At 41.7% G+C, this 21219-nt stretch overlaps 1 protein-coding gene across 1 annotated transcript in view; it reads right to left on the bottom strand.

The window, feature by feature from the left end:
* Positions 1-21219, bottom strand: part of MBOAT2 (membrane bound O-acyltransferase domain containing 2) — a 110714-nt gene that overhangs the window by 34448 nt on the left and 55047 nt on the right. The gene's annotated exons all lie outside the window — the stretch shown is intronic.

Here is a 21219-nt window from a genome sequence, read left to right as displayed (position 1 = left end):
TTTTAAACTAATTTATTAACTAGACGGTATGGTTCAAAAATTAAACATTACTAGATCTACTCCACAAATAGCTTTCTTCAATAAATTATAAAAACTTCACTAGTGTCTGCTACAGTTAACTTGAATTTTATACCATCTCAATGGTAAATGCATTTAATTCCTACCTTTATTCATTTTTTCTTTCCATAAGGCCTCCATACACCTCATAATATATCTGAAGTCACGCTCACAGCATAAAACTGAATACAGTGAGTATTTGTGTCTGTTCTATTTATTCCTCCTTCTCTCTAAAAAACAAAATCTAGCCAGAAAATATTTGGCTAAAATATACATTAAGCAAGTTCTTAATAGGGATTTTTAAAACTTGTCCTCAATCACCTTAAATCATAAACACTTAGTGCGGATCAAGTGGTATTTATTCACATTTTATAATCATAAACACTTAGTAATTTTCAATCTTAAGATGCATGGGAGAGAGTTGTAATAATTAAAAATATAGTATGGGGAAGAAGAGAATTTACGTATCAATAGAAGAGAATAGAAATACAGAAACAGAAGCTAGAATATACAACACTGCATAAGATGGAGGCTGCAATGCAAATTAGCAGGATTGGATGAATTCTCAACAAATTTGGGTGGGGAAAGGGAGCCATCCCTTCATGTAAACAATTCTATATGGATTAAAGAATTATATATACAATATGAAACGAAAACGAGTGGGCTGTGGATAAATATTCGAGTGTTCTCAAATTGGGGGAGGACTTTCTAAACATATATAATATAGAAGAAATCAACAGAAAAAAAGCCAATGTAATTTGGCTAAGTTAAAATCTTAAACTTCTCATGTAGATAATTCAGGTGGCTCTATAAAAAGGTTCTTTCAAACTTTGGATAATCTAAATAGGTAATTCAGATCTAATGGAATTATTCCTGAGCAAAGAAAAAGGGAGGAAAGCTTCCTAATTCAAACGATTTACAGAGCTAGCTCGTTCCTGACAGCTACAGCTGATAGAATCACACACATGCATGTGCACACACAGCGCCGACAAAGCAAACGTCACGTAATTTCTAAAAGTCACATCGCAGATTGCATTTTCCAAAGACAACTGCAACAACGTCCTTCCATTCACATGTTCCTCTACAACCTTACCTTCTGTTCCCTCATCAAGAGGAAAAGTGTTTCTCTATCCACTTTGAATCTGGGTTGGCCCTCTAACTTAGCACTGACCAGTAGATGATGGCAGAAGGAACACTTCGCTAGTCCTGGCGGAGTCCACAATTAGCCTGGGGGTTTCCACTTCTACCTTTTGAAGCTGGTGGTCAGGAAAGCAGTGTGACTGTCCCAAGACCATCACGCGTAGAGTTTCTGGAGGATGAACGTGTCAGAGAGAGGGGCACCAGGGAGAGCTAAGTCTTCAGATGTGTTATGGGAAGAAGCTGACGTCAGATGAAAAAGAGGTATCAATCCATCTGAACCCTTCCTGAATTCCTGACCCACAGAATCATAAGCAAGATAATATACCAGTTTCTTTTAAACCACTGTGTTTTGATGGAGGGACATAATCAGAACAGAAACTAGTAAGTGAAAACAGGATGCTACCTTGGGAAAAAGCTAAAACACACTCACTGGCTTTAGGATGAGTAGCAGGTGGCAGCAGGAAAGGTGTCGAGGAGATTGCCAGCAAAGACCTGGAGGGCAGTGAGGAAACAATACAGGAAACGGAGAAAGGGCAACTCAGACTGTACAGCAGCAGAACCTGAGAACTGCTGCCTGTTGAAATAGGGAACGTAAGAAACATACCCCATAAAAGCGCCAACAGGTTTCTCTGAGATGCATACAACAAGGTATGGGTAAAGAGAGATAAACTAAAAAGGAGAAGTGTTCAGGGTTTGAGCAGAATTCAGAAAAAAATAGAAAGGACCCAGGATAGTCTTTCTGGTCAACAAAACATCCCTATAGCAATTAGGGTAAAGATGAAGTCAAGGGTACTCTTTGATGACACTTCAGAAAGATTTAAGGCCACATCTTCATAGGTCCTCAGATTTTAAAAAAAAGAGCTTCTAAGAATCTTAAGGGTATAGACCTCTTAGACTCTCTGCTAGACAAGAACATTGTTAAGAACCTTAACGATGCTGTCCCACAGCTCTTTCTGACCAAAATAAAAAAGAGACTGTCTAAAAAAGATCTGTGAGTGCAGCTTCTGTCTAATGCAGGAGATTGCAATTAGAAAGATAGGAAGCCCATATCATTTTTAAGGGAGTTATATGAGATCGAACTCAAAATGAAAATAGATCTTGAGGTCCTCCATTACCTACTGTTAGGTAGCAAGCTAAGAAAACCATTTCACTGCAAAATCTGGTTATTGCTTATGAAAAAGGAAGGAAAGCTCAGGGTATGAAGTCAAGAGCCCAATGGGTGAAGCCAAGAGCCACAGAGAACCATTTGTAGGGATTAGATCTGGGCCCTAATCACGGAGGTGATAACAGGAGTCTGTCCGGATTTCACAATTGCTATGGACCAGGGACTGCTAAGTGACCTGCATTCCTCTTTTATTTGAAAAGAAAGGTCTATCACAGTTATCCTATCACTGTTCACCACTGTATACTGGGTACACCAGGGGCCCTGAACTTGACTCTAGTTTACTGGTCCTCCCATGGAGAACTGCACTTTAAGAACCACACCCAAGAAGCCTCACCCACACTAGATGTGACTTAGATGACAGGATAGAGATCTTGAGCTTGATGCCATGAGATGAGACGCTGGGGATCTGGGGAGGGGAGTGTATTTTTTCTGTGGGATGAATGAGTGTGAATTGTGAGGCCAGAGGACAGACTGTCTTCTGAGACTGCTGCCCCCAGGTGCAACCCTCCCTGTTGCACATGTAGCTTGTACATCAAGAGCTGGAATATAATTCTTCTCACCTTGAATCTGGGTGAGATTTAATAATTTGGTTTATCAACAGAATACAATGGAAATGACTTCCTGAAACTTTAAGGCTGGGTCATAGGAAGTCTTGCTGCTTCCTCCTGGGTTTCTTGGAACGTGTGTACTTAGCAAACTCTCTCTGAGCCCAGCCACCACATGTGAGCAGCCTGAGCCCACGTGGAGAGGCAACGTGTCGGTGCTCCAGTCAATAATCCCCACTGATCTCCCAGACAACAGCCAGTATCAACGGCCAGCCTTAGAAGGAGCCCTCTTGGATGTCAAGCAGTCATGCTTTCAAATAACTGCAGTTCCAGCCAATATTTAGTAACAACTGCATGAGACCCCAAGCAAACACTGTCCAGCTGACTCTACTCAACACATAGAACCATGAAAAACAATAATAAAGTGTTGTTAAACCACTAAATTTGGGGTGGTTTGTCATGCTGCAATAAATAACTGAAATAATTCCTTAGTAAGACTTTAGTACACTAAAACTAATTGTAATTTAAAATGAGACACCTCAACCAAACAGGGGTTATCTGATAAATGCAAAAATTATTCAGTATAGGAAGACTAGTTAACATGTGTCATCAAAGTGATGACTCAAAGGGAGAAAATAGTTAGATACATTAAAAAGCATCTAATAAAATTCAATAATGTTTTCACCAAACAAATAGAACTCTTAGTAAACTAAAGGCAAAGGATGTTTTATGAACGTTAAAAAGAGCTATCAAAACAGCCAGTACTTTGTCAGCCTGCAACACTAGTACTTCGTGGGAGCAAGCATATGAAAGCGTTTGAGGCAGGAAAGGGAGGTGTGCGTGTTAGCACGGACTGCCTTACTTTTAGACTTCTTTTGAAAATTCAAGTAACATTAAAGTCCACTCTCCCTACATTAATCTCTAAATTTAACACCATAATCCCAATCAAAATCCCAACGATACTTTTGGTGGAACCTGGTTTGTTGATTTTCAAGGTCTTCTGTAAAACTTCACAAACCTATGCTGAGGAACCTGCCTAACCCGACCTGGTCAAAGCCTATGTCGCCATAATTGATAAGGCAGCGCTGACTCAGAAACAGACCAAAAGATTAATCAAAAAGAGAAGAAAGTCCAAAAAAAGACTCCCTGTACAACTGAAAGTTTTGTTTATTATAAAGCTTACATATAAAGGTAGTGGGAAAAGGGTGAATGAGGTGAATGAAGTTTAAAAAGTTAGCTCTCCTTTCAGAAATAAAAATCATTTTCCAGTTCACACTACACACACGCACACAAATCCGGTCAGGTTATGAAAAGACCTAAATGTAAAAAATGAGGCAATAAAAAGTCTAGAATAAAATACAAAAGAACATCGTCAAAATCCTGCAACTGGAGAAACCTTCGTAAGTGTGACAAAAATGATAATTGCCATGAAGTGTGACAGTATTTATCATATGGAAATTATTGGAAATTTCCATATGGCAAATAACATAAAATTAAATAAGTAACAGAAATTATTTACTCCATATAGGTTAATATAGATAACAAAGAAATTCTACAAATCAGCAAGAAAAGAATGAAAAATTCAAGTGAAAAAATGGATGAGAATGTGAATGAGCAAATTACAGAATACAAAAATTCTAACGGCCAGACCATTTAGAAAAATAAATTAGATTCAAGATAAAGGACTGATCAGGAAATAGTAATAATAATCCAGAAATGCATATTAGAATGATAATATTTGATTTATCAAATACAATTAGCAAAAGTTTAAAAGTAGACAATATCCAGTTTGGGTGGGGGAAACTGGCATTCTCAAACACAGTTGGTAGGAACGAAATTTTAAACCTCTTTTTTGGTGGGTGATTCTGCAGTAGACATCAGAATTTGTACATACTCTCCAAACTGCCGATTTCACTTTAAGAAGTCTATCCTAAAAAACAGAAACACTTATTATATGCACAAGGATACAAAGATATTCACTATAGCACTATACTTAATGACAGAAATGGAAAACCAGCTAAAGGTTTCCAATGATATTAATTAAAATAAATGGAAATCATAAAATAAATAGAATGCCACACCACAGAATTCAGCACCGGTGAATAAAGAGACATGCATATGTATATATAATGAAAATCAGAGTTAAGTGGAAAAAGTAAGCTAAAGAACAGTGTGCTTAAAATGCAATTCCACTTCACAGACAAATCGCTATGCCTGTACCCAAACGTGTGTGTATATGTAAACATATACAGATGCGTCATGGAAAAGTTCTGGAACAAAACTGCAGTAGACACTCTTGGCTGACTCACTCCATAGGCATTTCCATCTCCGGTCACCCTTGCTCTCCTTTCCACAGAGGCCAAAGGCTAACTATCCCATTTCCCAGCCTCCCTTGCAGTTCGAGGTGCTAAGACACAGAGGTGCCCGTGAGAGGTACCAGCAGTCTGCTGAGGCTGCTGGGAGGGACAGACTGTGTCGTCCACTGCGGTGACCATCTGCAAGAGTGTTCCAGATCTGATGCATACCAGCTCATGAGAGTTGTTACATTTTTCAGCAATTTCTGTAAACTGGTTGTTAAACTCAGCCATTACTAAAAACTAAATGATATAAATGCAAAATTAAATAAATTATATTACATAGGTAGTAAATGTTCAAAACTCATCGCTTCCCAATTACTTCTTTTTTAAAATTTTTTTCAGGGGGAGGTAATTAGGTTTATTTATTTATTTTTTAATAATTTTTTTAAATGGAGGTACTGAGGATTGATCCCAGGACCTCATGCATGCTAGACATGCACTCCACCACTGAGCTATATCCCCAGACCCCCAACTACTTTTTGACTTTTGCTATTGGCTGTGCTCTCGAGGTGGCTGACAGCTCCTGGGCCTGTGTGGTAGCAGTGGTACATGACAGAGAGTGAATGAGCATCTCTTCCCGATTCCACACTCAGAGGTGCCAAGTTAGTAGCTTAAAATCCACCATGGTGAAAGTATTTACAACTTGAAAATTGGCAAACATCATAGATTGTTTAGACCAGGGATCATCAAATCTCGCCCTGCCTGTTTTTATAAATGCAATGTTATCTGACCACACCCGTGCCTGTCTACCTACAGACTGACTGTGGCTGCTCCGGCCTTAGAGCAGCGGGCTGGGGCTGAACAGCTGCGCAGCGCCCGCGGGGCCATCAAAGACTCAAATGTTTACTATCTGGCCCTTTACGGGAAAAGTTTGCTGACTCAAATTAGAAGTAATGAAGGGAATGCAAATAATGCACATTAAACTTTAAAAAGTATGTCATGACTGATGACCCGTAGCGATCACACTGTGAATAGCTAAAAAAAAGAGATCGTATTCTTCCTGTATCCAAAAACCATGATTCAACTCAGCAAAGAAACGGCTCACATTATGGATAAATGAGTGAAGTTCCAACATGTGTCTTTATCGTTTCATTTTCAACTTATTCATTATGTAAATAAAAATAGCAACCGACATTCCTAATGGAACCACATTTGTTTGTCCATGATGTAAGCAACTTCTTTACTGAATTGGACAAACCTTGTAATCTGATTCTGTCAAATCATTGTTGAATTGCAACCATACATTAGATAGAAGAGTCTATCAAAAAAAAAAAAATCAATGAAAGCGCCGTGTGAGAAAGCAGAAGAGGTCAGATGCAGCTGGTGTGGCATAAATTCCTTCTGCCTGGAACATGGACGGCTGCGGCACCAACCATCGTGCATAACGAAGAAGCAAGCTAACAGGCGAAGCGCAGCAGAGCAGAACGAGAGAGAAACCTGCTTCTCTTCTAATGACACTGTTGAGCGGCTACCCTGGCTCTGAAGCACCTAAATCCAGAAAGAATCCCAGGCGGTGGGTTTTTCCCTATTACTTTGTGCAACTGAAGTGCATTCCTAACTGATACCAGAGCGCATCAGATTTTCATTGTTATCTTTCCTTTTGTGTTAGGCTGCAGAAGGGTGATGGGGAAAGCCTCTGGTTTTCCCAGTTTGTACATCAGCAGAGGAAAGCATATATGTAAGCCACTATGTATGTGCACAACGTTACTGTAAGTGTCAGGACAAGGGCATGAATTTCACTGAATGTCTTCAACAGAAAAATACACACACACATAAAATCCAAGCAGACCTGACCTAGATTTAAATAACAGCCCCATCATTTTTTACTATTCCTATCTGTATGATCTTAAGAAAGTTACTTTACGTCCGAACCCTATAAAAAGCAGACACACGGGGATCCTGACCGTTCTAACTCAATCACTGTGGTCTTGTCCTCTCTGCAACTGAGCAATATACGGGTCGACATAAAATGTAGGTCTGGTCAATGAAATATGACACAGGGCTTCTTCCTTCTCAAAGTCTGACACTTGCTACTGTCGTGTGGGTAAGTCCAGCAGCCACCTTCACAGCTTGTAAAAGGAGCTAGCCTACAGACAATGTGCTGAGATGGCGAAGCAGAAAAGCTAAATAAAGCAAAAAATAGAACTTTTCGATGCCCTCATTAAAACTGAGTTGCTGAGTTAACCAAAATGAGCTACCCTGCCTCATGACTTCTTTGAGAGAGAAATCTTTCTGTACTGTTATACCATTATACCACGAGTCAGGATTTCTGCTCTCTGCAGCTTTTAAAAGCATCCTGTTACTAGTATTACTTATAATGAAATTAAATCAGCAACACTCGAAGAGTTCCAGAGAGAACCTTTTCTTATTCACTAAAATATAGATGTTGAAATGTTGAATTGCTCCCTCATTTTAAAAAGAGAAGCCAGATCTAAAATACCCATTCTCTAGATATTAGACATGAAGTGAAAATTGCTCAGGGAAAGACAAGGGCTCGGGGACTATGGGAATTATGAGCTAGAAAAGCTGACAACTGAGAAAGAATTCTTCCTAAATGAGGAAAACAGGCAACATCACCAAAAGGTTCAAAATCCTGATGGGAATAAAGACAAAAACTAATCCATGAGTATCTGTTTTAACGTGCTGAAATCAAATTACACTGTTTATTTTCCAGGCGCTTTAGCTCAGATGGCTTTGGGTACCACCCAAATTCAGGAAAAGGCCTGCGCACCTGAATACTAACTGAACTTTCTCCTTATTTTGCCTTCCCCACTGTGTATACCTTCCAAGACTCTCTTTGCTTATATCTAGTCCTGAAATCAAGTGGCCTGAATCCTCGAACTTTGCTCTTCCCTTTCAAAACATTGTTGACTAATCTGTAGTCTTTGCATTTCTATGTAATTTTCGAAGCAACTTTAAAATTACATAGAACACTGGAAAGCAAAAAATATGTCATCAAATGGAGAAAAAAATTAAGGAGAAAGTAAAGTTAGCATCAGATGTGCAAACCTTGTGCATGGTTAGACACACAGATCGATGAACAGAATAAAGAGTTTAGAAATAAAGCCACAAGTGGATATGGTGAATTGCAATTCAAAACAGAAAAGCTAGTATGTGAACAAACAGTACTGGGACAAACGGATACACATACAGAAAAAACTAATTTCAACTCTAACCTCACAGCACACACAAAAATGAACTCAGAATGGACCAATGACCGAAGCAAAAAAACTAAAACCATAAAACTTCTAGAAAAAAAATTTGTAACCTTAGAGCAGACAAAAACATCTTAGATAAGACACAAAAAGCTCTAAAGTACAAAATTAAAAATCATTAAACTGACTTCATCAAAACTTAAAAGTTCTGTTTGTCAACAGTCACCACAAAGAGGACGAAAAGGCAGGTCTCAGATTGGGAGAAAATGTCCACAATTCATACATCTGACAAAGGACTTAGATCCAGAAAACAGAAAACACGAATTATAGGATAGTAATAAAATTCAGGTCAGAAGATTTGAACAAATGTGTTCCAAAAGAAGACACAGTACTGGTCAAACGCGGAAGAAAAGATGCTTGACATCATAGTCATGAGAAATCCCAACTAAAATCACAGCGAGATACCACTGTTCACGTATTAGAATGACCAACATTGAAAAGGCAGATAAAGCCACGGGTTGATGAGAATGTAGAGCACCTGGCATTCTCACACGTTGCTGTAGGGGTGCAGAACGGTACAACCACTTTGGGAAAGTCTCGTGGTTTCTTATGTGATTAAACATGCTTTCACCTTATGTCCCAGCAATTCCTCTCTAGGTATTTACGTAAGAGAAATGAAGACACACATCCATAAAAAGACTTGTACAAGAATGTTTTAGAAGTTTTACTCATAATAACCCCAATTTTGAAATAATCCAAATGCCCATTAACAGGTGAAAGAACACATCAATTGTGTATTTATGGAGGACTACTTGGCAATAAAAGGAACAAACTGTTGATAAACACAAAGATGGGAATGAATTTTAACATTAAGCCAAGTTTAAAAGCCAGACACAAAAGATTCCACACTGTACAGTTCAATTTATATGAAATTCTAAAATAGGCAAGCTAATCAATGGTGACAGAAACCAGGCAACCGGCTGCAGGGGGCTGGGCTGACACGGGAACGGAGGAGCCTGGGGTTGAGTGAAAGGTCTTATATCCAGATTTGGGTGCTAGTTATCCAGGTCTACGCATTTGCCCCAACTCACTGCACTGGTGGTTCTATTTTAAGTAAATTATACCTAAATAAAGTTGATTTAATAGTTCTTTGGAAACAAACTTTACAATCTCCTTTGCAGACTCCTTCTCAATCTGGGGCCCCAGGGTTCAGTTCACTTCTCCACTTACACCCATTTCCGAAAGGATTTCATCCAGTCCCATGACTGTAAATGCCTATAGCATACGGACAGCCCCCAGATTTTTTATCTCTCGATTAGACGTGTCTCCTAACCTCCAAACTCAAACAACCAACAAGCTACTTAACACCTCTACTTGGCTGCCGAATGAGCATCTCGAATTTACCACGTTTAAAACAGAAATTCTGATTCCCACCAAAACAACTCCTTTCCCTAGTCTTCTCTGATCTTTGCAAATGGCATCATCTTTCATCCAAGCGCTTTGCCCAAAACACTAAAGTCACTTTTGATGTCTCTCTACGACTCACACTCCATCTTCATATTTCACATCATGTGTGATCCACATTCATACGCAAATCTATCACCAAAACATACCCTGGACCGAGGAATTCCCAGGTTCAGGCCTGGATCACGGTAACAGCATCCTGACCCTCCCCCTGCTCCCATTCCTGTCCCTAGTCTGTTAGACACACAGCATCCGGAGTGCTCAAGACTCGCCAAGAGCTACCCACCGCACTCAGAACAAACTCCAAATTTCTTCAAGAACTTCTGCTGTCCCAGAATCTAATTTAAAAAAAAAAAAAAAAAAAAAAAACTAAGCCCTTTCGTTGGTTCTGCTGGATGAATGACACACATTACATAGGTTTCCATTTTGATAACTGAGAAATAAAGAATTGTTGAAGATGGATAAAATCAGAACACTGCTAGAGCTGAGAGAAGGCTGGCAACGTTCAGATCGGTCAGCACACATATACACAGGTCACCACCGGAGCTCCAGCCATTTGGGGAGGACCCCTTAGCTACCATCAGTGTTGTCTCAAGTTGGTCATGATTTGCTGAAACAGGGGTCCACTTCCCTGGAAAGATAACTGTGTTCTTTTATAATCGTTTCTTGCTAAGCCATCCCGAGTCTTGTTTGGTTCCCCTCCCTCTGTCTCTTTCGGCACTGCTAAGTGGAAACTGCGAAGCTGGCAGACAGAAGGTAAGCTCAGGTCAAAACCGCTAGTGGGTCACAACAGCCTTAAGCCAGGGGTTAAGTTTTCTTCAAATCGGAATTCCCAAACCTCACCTCTACTTCTTGGCATATCGCCCTGTGTATCATAGGTTATTATGAAATTTTGAAGACAGACTCCACTCAATTTAAAAAACAAACACCTCAAAGTAAATACTTCTCCAAACCTACATTTCATTCCTTTTAAAATCTATTCCAAAACTGCTATCCACAATTGCACATTTCCATTTCTAGAATATACCATTTCAAGTTAAATAATCAAAACTTCAGTTCACTTAACCTAGCTATTTCTACACTTTCATCTATTTCAATAGCAATAAATACAAGCCAAAAACTACAAGAAAGCAGTAAATATTGGTGGGGAGTGGACATTAGACTTAACTCCAAAGATGGCACTAATGAGAAATACAGTTTGAAAAGTACTTCCTAAATAATTTACAGGAGCTTAGAAATAGACTTTGGTAACAAGTAACCAGAGAACTTTACAGTACGCACATGAACTAACCAGAGACAATTGTTTGAAACACTAAATACGCACTTATATAAAATTTCTGCACTAAAACTACAACAGTCATGTGAATATGAACACAATTATCAGGCATAATGTCAGCCTGATGCTCTACAAGCGAATGAAGTGAAACAAACTGTGAATGTTCTATTTCCGGGAATAGGTCAAAACAGGATCTTAAGTCTGATAAAATCAGGAGAGACCTGGAAAGATGACTGCTTAAAAATTACTCATTTCCTATTTAAAAATTTATGATTAATCAAGTCTGTCTGTTTTCATTAAATGGCCAGTATGTGCGAGGCAACGGAGAGAGTGATTTTCCAGGTGGCGGCCTCGGGAGGTACGCGAAGAATGAGGGTTGTTCTAAAATCAACATCCCAAGTGAGCACAGCTCTTCCTTCACCTCTACTTTTATGACAGTAACACATGCACAGAGTTTCAGAGTCAAAGGGTCCAGCAGGGTCACCACGACAGAACTGTCAGCAGCCCTAGACCCACCACGCAGCTTTCCAGAGGCCATCAGGCCAGTTCCCAGACTCAGTCCTGGACCCGGCAGGCCAGACCGGCTCGTCCTCAACAGCACCATCCTTGCAACCACTTACATTCCAGCTCCTTCTGACACTCCAGTCCCCGGTCCTTGAGTTTATGCCTCTTTGACACCTCACTGCCATTTTAGAGGGGTTTCAGATAAGCGTGTGTGTTTAATCTGCTACAATTAACTGTACATCTCAAAACTCGGTCCTACAACCATCATCAAGATACCAGTTTTCTAAGATCGTTTTGATAGTATCTGAATTTTATTTTTAGAATCCAGTTATACATTTAATGACATTTTAATAAATGTGATACTTAACATTTCTTGTTCTTTTTACTTTGTATACAATAAAACACTCTAAGATAAATCATTTCTGCTAAAGAATTATAACCAAAGGTTTAGTTTATCCTCAGGTAACCAACAAGTGACAATCAACTATTCAACCACGTGGTGTCTTTAAGAACCAAGGTTAAAGGCTCCTTCCACGATTACTCTATTCATAAACACACCCTCCTAAAGAGGTGCAGTGGCCATTCTTCACACTTTAAGGTCACGTCTCACCTTTTCCTAGAGTTGGTTTGTTAAAGATGTCACTTTGACTCAACACACTTGCCTTTTATAGAGGGAGAAGACAGGACTGTAAGATACGACTTCTCCACTTCAAGAACCTAACATCAAGCCACGGTTATTAGTCACAACGTCTGGCCGCCAATCGTGGGCGACAGTGCTGGGTTTTACAGGATTAGCTATCCAAATGCCAGCCCCCCCACCCCATCTCACTATGTCCGCAGTGTTCTATTCAGGGCATCTTTATCACATGTTGTGAAAAGTGTTCTCTCAGTTGTCTGTATCCTTCACTAGACCGAGCTCCTTGAAGATCTCAGACATCTGAGTCCCTGAGCCTGGCCCTGCCCTGACGAGAAGGCCTTATGTGGGGTGCCAGAACAGGAGCAGTGTGAGAGATCATCACCACAGGCAGCGACGTAGCTGCAGGCTCCTCCCAGGGACCGCAGCATCCATGTAGCTGCAAGCATGGAACAGGAGTGACACAAAGAGGGGACGTCTCCCAGCTGGGTGGAATGCCCAGCATGCCACCTCTCTAGTGAAAACTGGGAGGAACAGGGAAATCAGCTTAGCCGCTAAAATCAGGTTCAAAGTGTTCTGAAGGGCTATGAGTGTCTTGAATGAGTATTTTGGCTATTTTTCTTGTAGGCATTCAAAGATATTTAAGCAAAGAGTAATATGATGAGACAGTTTTTAGGCAAATAATAAAGACTAATCCATATCTATGATGGATTGTAAGAGAGAAGCTGAGACAGCGGATATGACAGAAGGGCTAAGGGTTTCCAAGGAGAAATAAAATTTTTAGAATCTCATAACCTATTGGTTACAGACACTGAGAAGAAAAAGTCAGGTTTTTCCATTAGGATGTATTCTATTTCTTTATGATGTTCCCTATTCATTGATTCATGGTTATCATATCTTCTTTTAATTCTTTGAGCATATTTACAACAGCTGCTTTGAAGTCTTTGGTTAATTCAACACCTGTGTCCATTCAGAGACAGTTTTCAATTGATTACTTTTTTCCTTGTTTCTCTTAAGTTTTTTGTTTGTTTAAAAAGAGACATGTTAAAATAATATAGTAACTCAACTTTGATTGTCTTTTTTCTTGAGCACTGTGCTGTTTTTTTGTTTGTTAGCGAGGACTCAGTCTGCTGAATATCTCTCACCCTTGGTATGCAGTGGCTGACACCTTTGCTCAGTTTTTTAAATTCCTGGTTTTACATTTCAGCCTCACTCTGGGAGTTACCCCTGTGTTTGTACATCTTAGCAGTCAGAGCTGTGCTCAAACACCTCCAGCCAGTAAGGCTTCTGCCCTCTGCCGAGGGATCTCACGTGGAGAGCTCCTGCCAGCAGTTCTCAAGTCCGCCCAGCCTTCACTCTCCCTCAGACCCTCCCAGGCCTCCCCCGACAGCGACGCAGTCTCCAGTCAGCCAGGGCTGGGCAGAGATCTTCTCTAGTCCCTTTGTGGTTCTCCCGCTTCCAGGATCTCTCTGCTAAATGTATGGACCACATCCTTGGAGCAGGAGAGCTGGGGGGCGTTCTCTGTTAGCCGCCGCAAGGGTTCTCTGCCTTCCCCTCCAAACCAAGCCAATCGCCTCTGGTATCAAAGCTGCTGTTTTTGTGGCTGGCCCTGACCCTAGGACAACTCTGCCAAGGAATGAGGAATGGAGGTGACCCCAGGCAAGAACACCACAGATTCCCACTGTTCCTGCTCAAAGGTCAGCAGTTTTCTTTTGCATAAATGCTTTTCAAATTGTCCTTTGCTTTTGGGCAATTTCCAGAGCCCTCAAATGGCTTTGACAAGTTCGTCCAGTTATACAGCTGTTTTGAGGGGAAAAAATTTGTGGACCTTTTCACTCCTCAATAGCTGAAAGTTCTGTCAATTAAAATAGGATTTTGTAGGCTAGTCTGGAAATACTGTTTCTGTGGGAGGTAAATTAAAGTGCTAAAATAGATCCAGAAAATCAGGAACTTATCCAGACCCAGACAAGTCCTGTTGACAAGAAGAGCTTGCAGACTGCATGAGGGAAAGTGCACTGAGCTCTGTCACGGGGAAGCCAGCTCTGTGTCTTTTAAACACTTTTAAAATCCACCTGCTTCACCAGCGAAAGCCAGCCATGCCACCTGCTTACAAGATTCAGAGCGCCCCTCCCTCCCCCCTGCCTTTGGTTCCCAGTCACTAATTTGCCACTATCCTCCACGGGGTCAAGTAACCAGCTCCCCAGGGTCCCCACTTAGGCTCTTCTCTGGAAAGAGAGACACCAGATTCTGGTTCCTGGCGATCAGCACTCAGTCTTAATTTCTTCCTAGAGACCTGCAGGGAGTCTCTGCTCCTCAATAAAACTGCTGTTGCTCGGAAGGCAGGGACTGTGGGGTCCTCCGCCCTGGCACCCCAGCCAGGTGCTCTCTCAGCTGGAACAAAGAGGTCTCAACGAGTCACAAATGGAATCGATGTTGTGAGGGATTGTGTCTGTCCTCTTACAAAGCCTTATCGCTGGATAAAAAGGAAAGGAGCTCAGCTGTACTCACTGGACCAGACACAAATAGTGGCATTGATACATGAAGTCACTCGATTCTCTCCTGTCCTCCCTTTGTTTACAGACCACAGAGATAAACCAAGCCAGCTACTGTTGGGGCTTCAACAAAATCTTAACTCTGCTCCCATACCTGGCTCTGTAACATAATGAAGTCACTTAATTGTGTTTTACAAAGATAATTTCCAAAGTTGACTCAAATACACGAATAAAACTGGGTACCTGTTGGTATGAAGCAAGACAATTTTACAATTTTATCTTTCAAAATACAAAGGCTTCTATAGTTTACATCAAGATTTAAAAACTTTGGATTCCAATTCAAAATATCATCTGATTAATAGTCCCTAAGTCACCAAATACACAGAAACAAAAAATTAAAGCTTTTAAAAACATCAAAAACCACACCTGGCAGACAATGTAATGACAGACTCTCAGCATAGCTGAGAAATACGATTACCCACAGAAATGCATCCGGATTCCAGTCTGTTCTAGTTGCTACTAAAACCAGGACCAGGAAAAAAAAAGTTTGGGAAAGGCTTCAGGTCACCCCTCCCATCCTCAAGTCAAAGACCCGGGGCCTCTCCCAGCCGGGACCTGGAACTTGTCACTCTCTGTTCCTCAGGGGCTGCATTTTAACAAAGGGTCTGAGCTCCCTCCCGTCTCGCACAAAAGGTCACTCATCTTTCTTCTATTATACTTCGGGGTGAAAAAATATTTAGTTGGAAAGTAGAATAGGAAAAACAAAAAAGCGATTCCGTTAATTTCATAAAGTTCTTAAAAACCAGGGTGGCAAGGAAGACTGAGTGAACAAGTTTTCCACACTCTGGCTCGTAATACAAAAGATCCGAGAAGTGGGAACAGGAAGGAGACACCACCCCGCTGAGCACAGCCGGGTCGGCCAGGGCCCTTCGGGAACCGGGCCCAGAAGGACCGGTCCACACTGCAGTCGGCCCTCTGGCTGTAGGCTTAAAACAGGCGGCTGGTGAGCGGCCTCCATGCAGCTCTGCTCACATCACATCCTGACCACTTAATACATCTGGCGAGGTGCTGAGGATGCAAAGTTGAGTGGGCTCAGTCCATGTCCTCTCAGGTTCCAAGCCCAGTGGGAGAGGCCAGCACCTGCCCAGCACCCATCCAGCACCACCCCAGGGGCTCTGACACTCACGTGTCTGCACACTCAACATCCCTGAAATCAAGAATCCTCTCACAGCTGATAAAATAATGGTACACAGGACAATGGATGGCATCCTGGTTCTAATGAAATACAATGTATGTCTCACTGCATCTTCACAACAATCCTGTGAGGCAGGTGTTCTTATTACTTCTAATTTACAAATGAGGAAACTGCGGACAGGGAGGCTAAATGACTCAGACAATATGATGAAACTACCGAGCAGGGGAGCCGGACCCGGGCCTGGCGGCAAGGCTCCAGAGTCCGGCTCTTAACTCCCAGGGCTGCCGCCTGGGGCCAGGTGCGCACAGCCGGGACACGTAAGGCTGACTCGTCCCATCAGGAAGGGGAACGGGACAGGGCTTCAGCACAGAGACCACATACAAACAGGGCTCTGAAGACAGGCAGGAGCACGTGGTGGGGGCAGGGGGCTCCCTGCAAACACAGAGGAACCGAATGATAAACAGTGCAGTGTGTGCACGGAGCTACAGACGGCTCACTATGGCTGGACCAGCTCAGGGGAGAGGCAGGCAGGGCCCCAGCACAGAGCCACCCTGTTGAGGGAGCCGACGCAGAGGGGAGCCCCGGCCGGGCTGAGACTGCAAAGGACCAGAGGGCAGGGCGCCGCGAAGCAGGGCCGGGGCTGCAGAGCAACAGTGCACTGACCGCAGGGGTCAGGAGGGAAGTGATCACAGCTGATGATCACCACCACCGACTGCGAGCTTCTCATGCCAGGTGCGGTTGTAAATGCCTTACAGATGTCTCAGCCTCAAAACAACCCAAGACGAAACTGAAGCAAGGCAGTTCTCCGTGACGGTTAACACGGGTGAGAAGCAGCATGAAGAAGGGAGGATTTATCCCAATGACCTGCCTTCACTGCTTAGGTGCACGTTGCCCCAAGAGGGCACAAGTGAGGAAGAAGAACTCTGACGCCCAAGATGCTCTTAGTGTTAGACGCTGGGGCCGGGGTGGAAACGAGGAGGACAGAGAAGGGGCAGCAACAGTCTCTGCTGAGGAAGCAGTGCCCGCAGACCACTGGCTCACGGCTCCTCCAGCCAGGGTTACCTCCTCTCCTCTTTTGTCTCCCTCTCGGTTACTTCTATGTGACTATAAAAAAGTATCTTTATCTTCAGCTTACACTTTTAATTATGCATTTATGTTATCTGCTAAGTGTGAGTGGATAAAGTGTATACATTTAAAGATGGCTAAGATTTACACACATCTTTGTAAAGAATGGGAAAGGGAACTGAAATTACCAATTAAAATAACTTGCAGGAGGAACAAAGGCTTCAGTGAAGGATGAAATCATGAACTCTGCAGTAGCCCAGACCCATCATGCGGGTCTCTCTCCAGCACCCTGCTGCCCCAGCATGACAGGGACCAGAGGACAGGGCAGTCCACCCCGGACTGGACAGGCGCCCAGTGGTAGGTGGGACTACACGGGAGCTGACAGTGAGCAGAACACGGAGACGATGTACAACAAGAATGTGAGGTCAGGAGACACTGAGCAGGAGGACTGGGTGGGAACAGCATCCCCTCCAGCACAGTTTTCGTCTCTCATTCCACCGCCCCTGAAGGTGGACGTCTAGTCGCAGACTGCAAGGGAGTAAGAAGCCCGGGCGCAGAAGGCTGTGGTCCCAGCTGGCAGATTTCAGAGGCAGGGCAGCAGCAGACGAGGGAGTGGACAGCGAGGACGAGAACATAAGGACACGGCAAGCGCTCAGACAGCGCTGATGACAGGGCTGGGTGGCTGGTCCACCAGGCCGGCTACAAAAGGCAAGAGAACTCCAGCCCCGCTGTTCTCAACTTCTTGGTCTCAGGGTCCTCTACACGCTTCAAAACTACTGAAGCATAACCCACTTAAACAACAGCCACTCATCTTTACCGTATTAGAATCAAACAGAGAATTTTAAAAATATTTGTTAATTCAAGAATAGCAACAATAAGCCTACTACGGTAGGATTTTGTGAAACAACGTTTTCATGAAAAACAAGTATGTTTTCCAAAACCAAAAAAAGTACTGAGAAGAGTAGCACTATTTTTACGGTTTGCACATCTTTGTAACGTCTGACTTAACAGAAGAGAGCTGAATTCTCAAATGCTTCTACTGCAATAGCACATGTCAAGCAGCCTCGGTGGAGTCCCACCGTACTCCCATGAGAAAAGAAAGTGGAAAAGGCAAATCACACCTAAGTGTTCTTATGAAGATAGCTTTGACCTTTCCGCCTCCTAAAAGGATCTCAGGCACTCCCAGGGTCTCTGGACCATACTTTGCAAACTGCTGATGTCAACAGGCACAAACATTAAATCAGGTATCAAATTTGGCTGGCACTTTTTCTATTCTGTTTTTTGTCTGTCTGGTGGGGATGGAGGGGTTCGTATATCAGAATCACTATCCCATTCCCCCAAATTCTAATATAACTCTTTACCCCAAAGAGGGGAGAATTATTGCTGTAGAAAATACTATTAGGAATAAAAGAACGCTCTGTTGGGTGTATTGGGGGGTAAGGAAAATGGTTAAGAATCACTGATTGACTAAGGGGTCTTACACGTAACAGAAGGCATCAAACGAAGCCTAGATAAATTAAGATGCCAACCCAAGAATTAGAATTAAGAATTGAAGCCTCCCAATTCAGTGTTCAAACTAAGATGAATTTATATTAGTTGCATACATACTAATGCCATTTGCAGCAACATGGATGCTCCTGGAGAATGTCATTCTAAGTGAAGCCAGAAAGAGAAAGAAAAATACCATATGAGATCGCTCATATGTGGAATCTAAAAAACAAAAACAAAAACAAACAAACAAAAACAAAGCGTAAATACAGGACAGAAATAGACTCACAGACAGAGAATACAGACTTGTGGTTACCAGGGGGGTGGAGGGTGGGAAGGGATAGACTGGGATTTCAAAATTGTAGAATAGATAAACAAGATTACACTGTATAGCACAGGGAAATATACACAAAATGTTATGATAACTCACAGAGAAAAAAATGTGAAAATGAGTGTGTATATGTCCATGAATGACTGAAAAATTGTGCTGAACACTGGAATTTGACACAACATTGTAAAATGATTACAAATCAATAAAAAATGTTAAAAAAAAACATACTAATTATCAATGAAGGAAAACCACCCCAAAATAAAATGAGTGGGACACTGAACATCTGCCGTGGAAAATCCACACAGTGATAAGGTCAGGAGGACTGAGTTTAGGGCTGGCACTGAACGATTTGGTCTCAAACACTGAGCCTGCTGAGGTCCATTTGTATAAACCTGGGAAAGGCACCCAGTTCTCCGAGGCTCTGATTTTTCCAACTGTAAAGCTGAAATACGGTATTACAGCACCGGCCGTTGTAAGTGGGGATGCACTTCAGCATTTAAGGTGCATCTGACATAGGAACTGTGTTTAATAAATGTTAGCTATTACTGGCAGTTTAGCTATTAAGAGTAATCTATTTGTAATTAAACTCAACTATTGTCCTTGAGGGCTTTCAGCCTATTCATTTCTTAGCTTTTATCATTTCCTTTTGTTGGATTTTTCTTTCAAGTCTTTAAGTCTGTTCTCCAAACATTTTAAAGCTCTTGTGTCCAAGGAAAAAAGTTTTGCATACTACTCTAAATAAAAGTCCTCTAACCACTCATATTTTGAAAGGAAACTATGCTCCAACAATACGAGTTATTTACAGGACTTTTTAAGACTCTGAAATTAAATAGCGCCTAGCCCATCCTGATACTGCCTGTGACCTTCTACCTGAGGCCAGTCAATGCTCAGGCACATACTCCGTAACACCCCAAGGTTAATTTCCAGGCCAAGAAGAGACGGGCAATCCTATCTCTTTTCTGGGCTTCATTAAGTTCAAGCAAAGCTCAGTTTTCACCGTGAGAAATAGATGCCCAGGCTCCTCTGTTGTAATAATTTCTCGCCAAAATGCCCAGCCATTTTTCAGGTCATCAGATACTTCCTCTATTGCCCTTTGTCCATAACTGCTCTAAATAAGTAGTGTTTACTACGCCAGCAACAGCAAGCAGGATGAGTCAGTATTTCTCCCTGATACAAATTAATGTATCAAAAAGTATTTTAAAAATCTATATTTATTATGTATTTTGATAAACAGCAACCTCAAGTATGGCACTTGTAAAAGTCTGAGTAATTTTAAATAAAGGAACATTATTTCGAGAATAAAATCACCATTATTCAGATATTTCTTTAAAGGGCAAAACCTTTTTAAAAAGATCCCAGCACCGCATTCTAATGAAGACTAAGAAAAAGCCAGTCACAACACAATGTCTCAACTGTGCTCGCTAGTCTTTCAAAAAATAAACCAGGCTGTTTATGCTCTCTGGTAAGCAGGTGAGAATCTCTTTTTGTTTCTCAAAAAAAAAAAAAACAAAAAAAACAAAAAAAACAAAAAACCCAATTTTAAAAGAATCTCAGTAAATCAGCAACCTAATCACATAAATGAGTTTCACAGACTTCCAGGGCTGACAGTTACTGGTTTTATGACCCTGTTCAACTGACTTCACCTTTTGGAACTTCCTTTTCCTCCTCTGCACGGTGGCTAAGGACACCCCTGCACAGGACTGCTGGGACAGTCAGATGGGATATTTATAAAGAGGACTCAGCAAAGTGACCAGCACATGGAAGTCAGTCCGCCACTCAAGTTTCAAAGTAAAAGTCCAGACACTCTATTCAATGGTACTATTTCTAACACAGTGAGGACAAACCCTGTCCATGTCAAGTGTATATATTTACTGTAACAAGACACCACAGGCAGACTAAGCATTCAGCAAGCCCTAATTTTCCCAGTTTCTTCATTTCTTACCTAAAAGTCATTAAAAAAAAAAGTCCATTCACACAAGCTTTTTCTCTCACAAAACCTCAGCGTGGACCATGCATTTTATGCAAACAGCATGGGGTTCTGACAGGTGACTGGACAATTTGTTCATCATTCCAACAGACAGTTGTGTGTGTTCTTAGTTTTTCTTTCAACAGACTATCAAGGATTAGAGTTTTGCCGTAAAGGACTAGTTTCCAGAGGTGCCCCAGACGGACAGAGGAGTCCTTGTACTCTGCCAAGGAGGAGTATGGATTCTTATTTTTAATTATTACAACTATCTGGTTATTCTTATTAATATATGAATTGCTATTTTCAAAACAGGAAAGACATGTTAGCTCTTACTGGGAAGACATGGAAGCTATCACTATGTAATTGGATACTATCTTCAGAACTC

The sequence above is a fragment of the Camelus dromedarius genome, chromosome 15 (genome assembly GCF_036321535.1).
Source record: "Camelus dromedarius isolate mCamDro1 chromosome 15, mCamDro1.pat, whole genome shotgun sequence".
Lineage (NCBI taxonomy): Eukaryota > Metazoa > Chordata > Mammalia > Artiodactyla > Camelidae > Camelus > Camelus dromedarius.
Note: the sequence above shows the minus strand (reverse complement) of the source record. Positions and strands in the feature narration are given on the sequence as shown.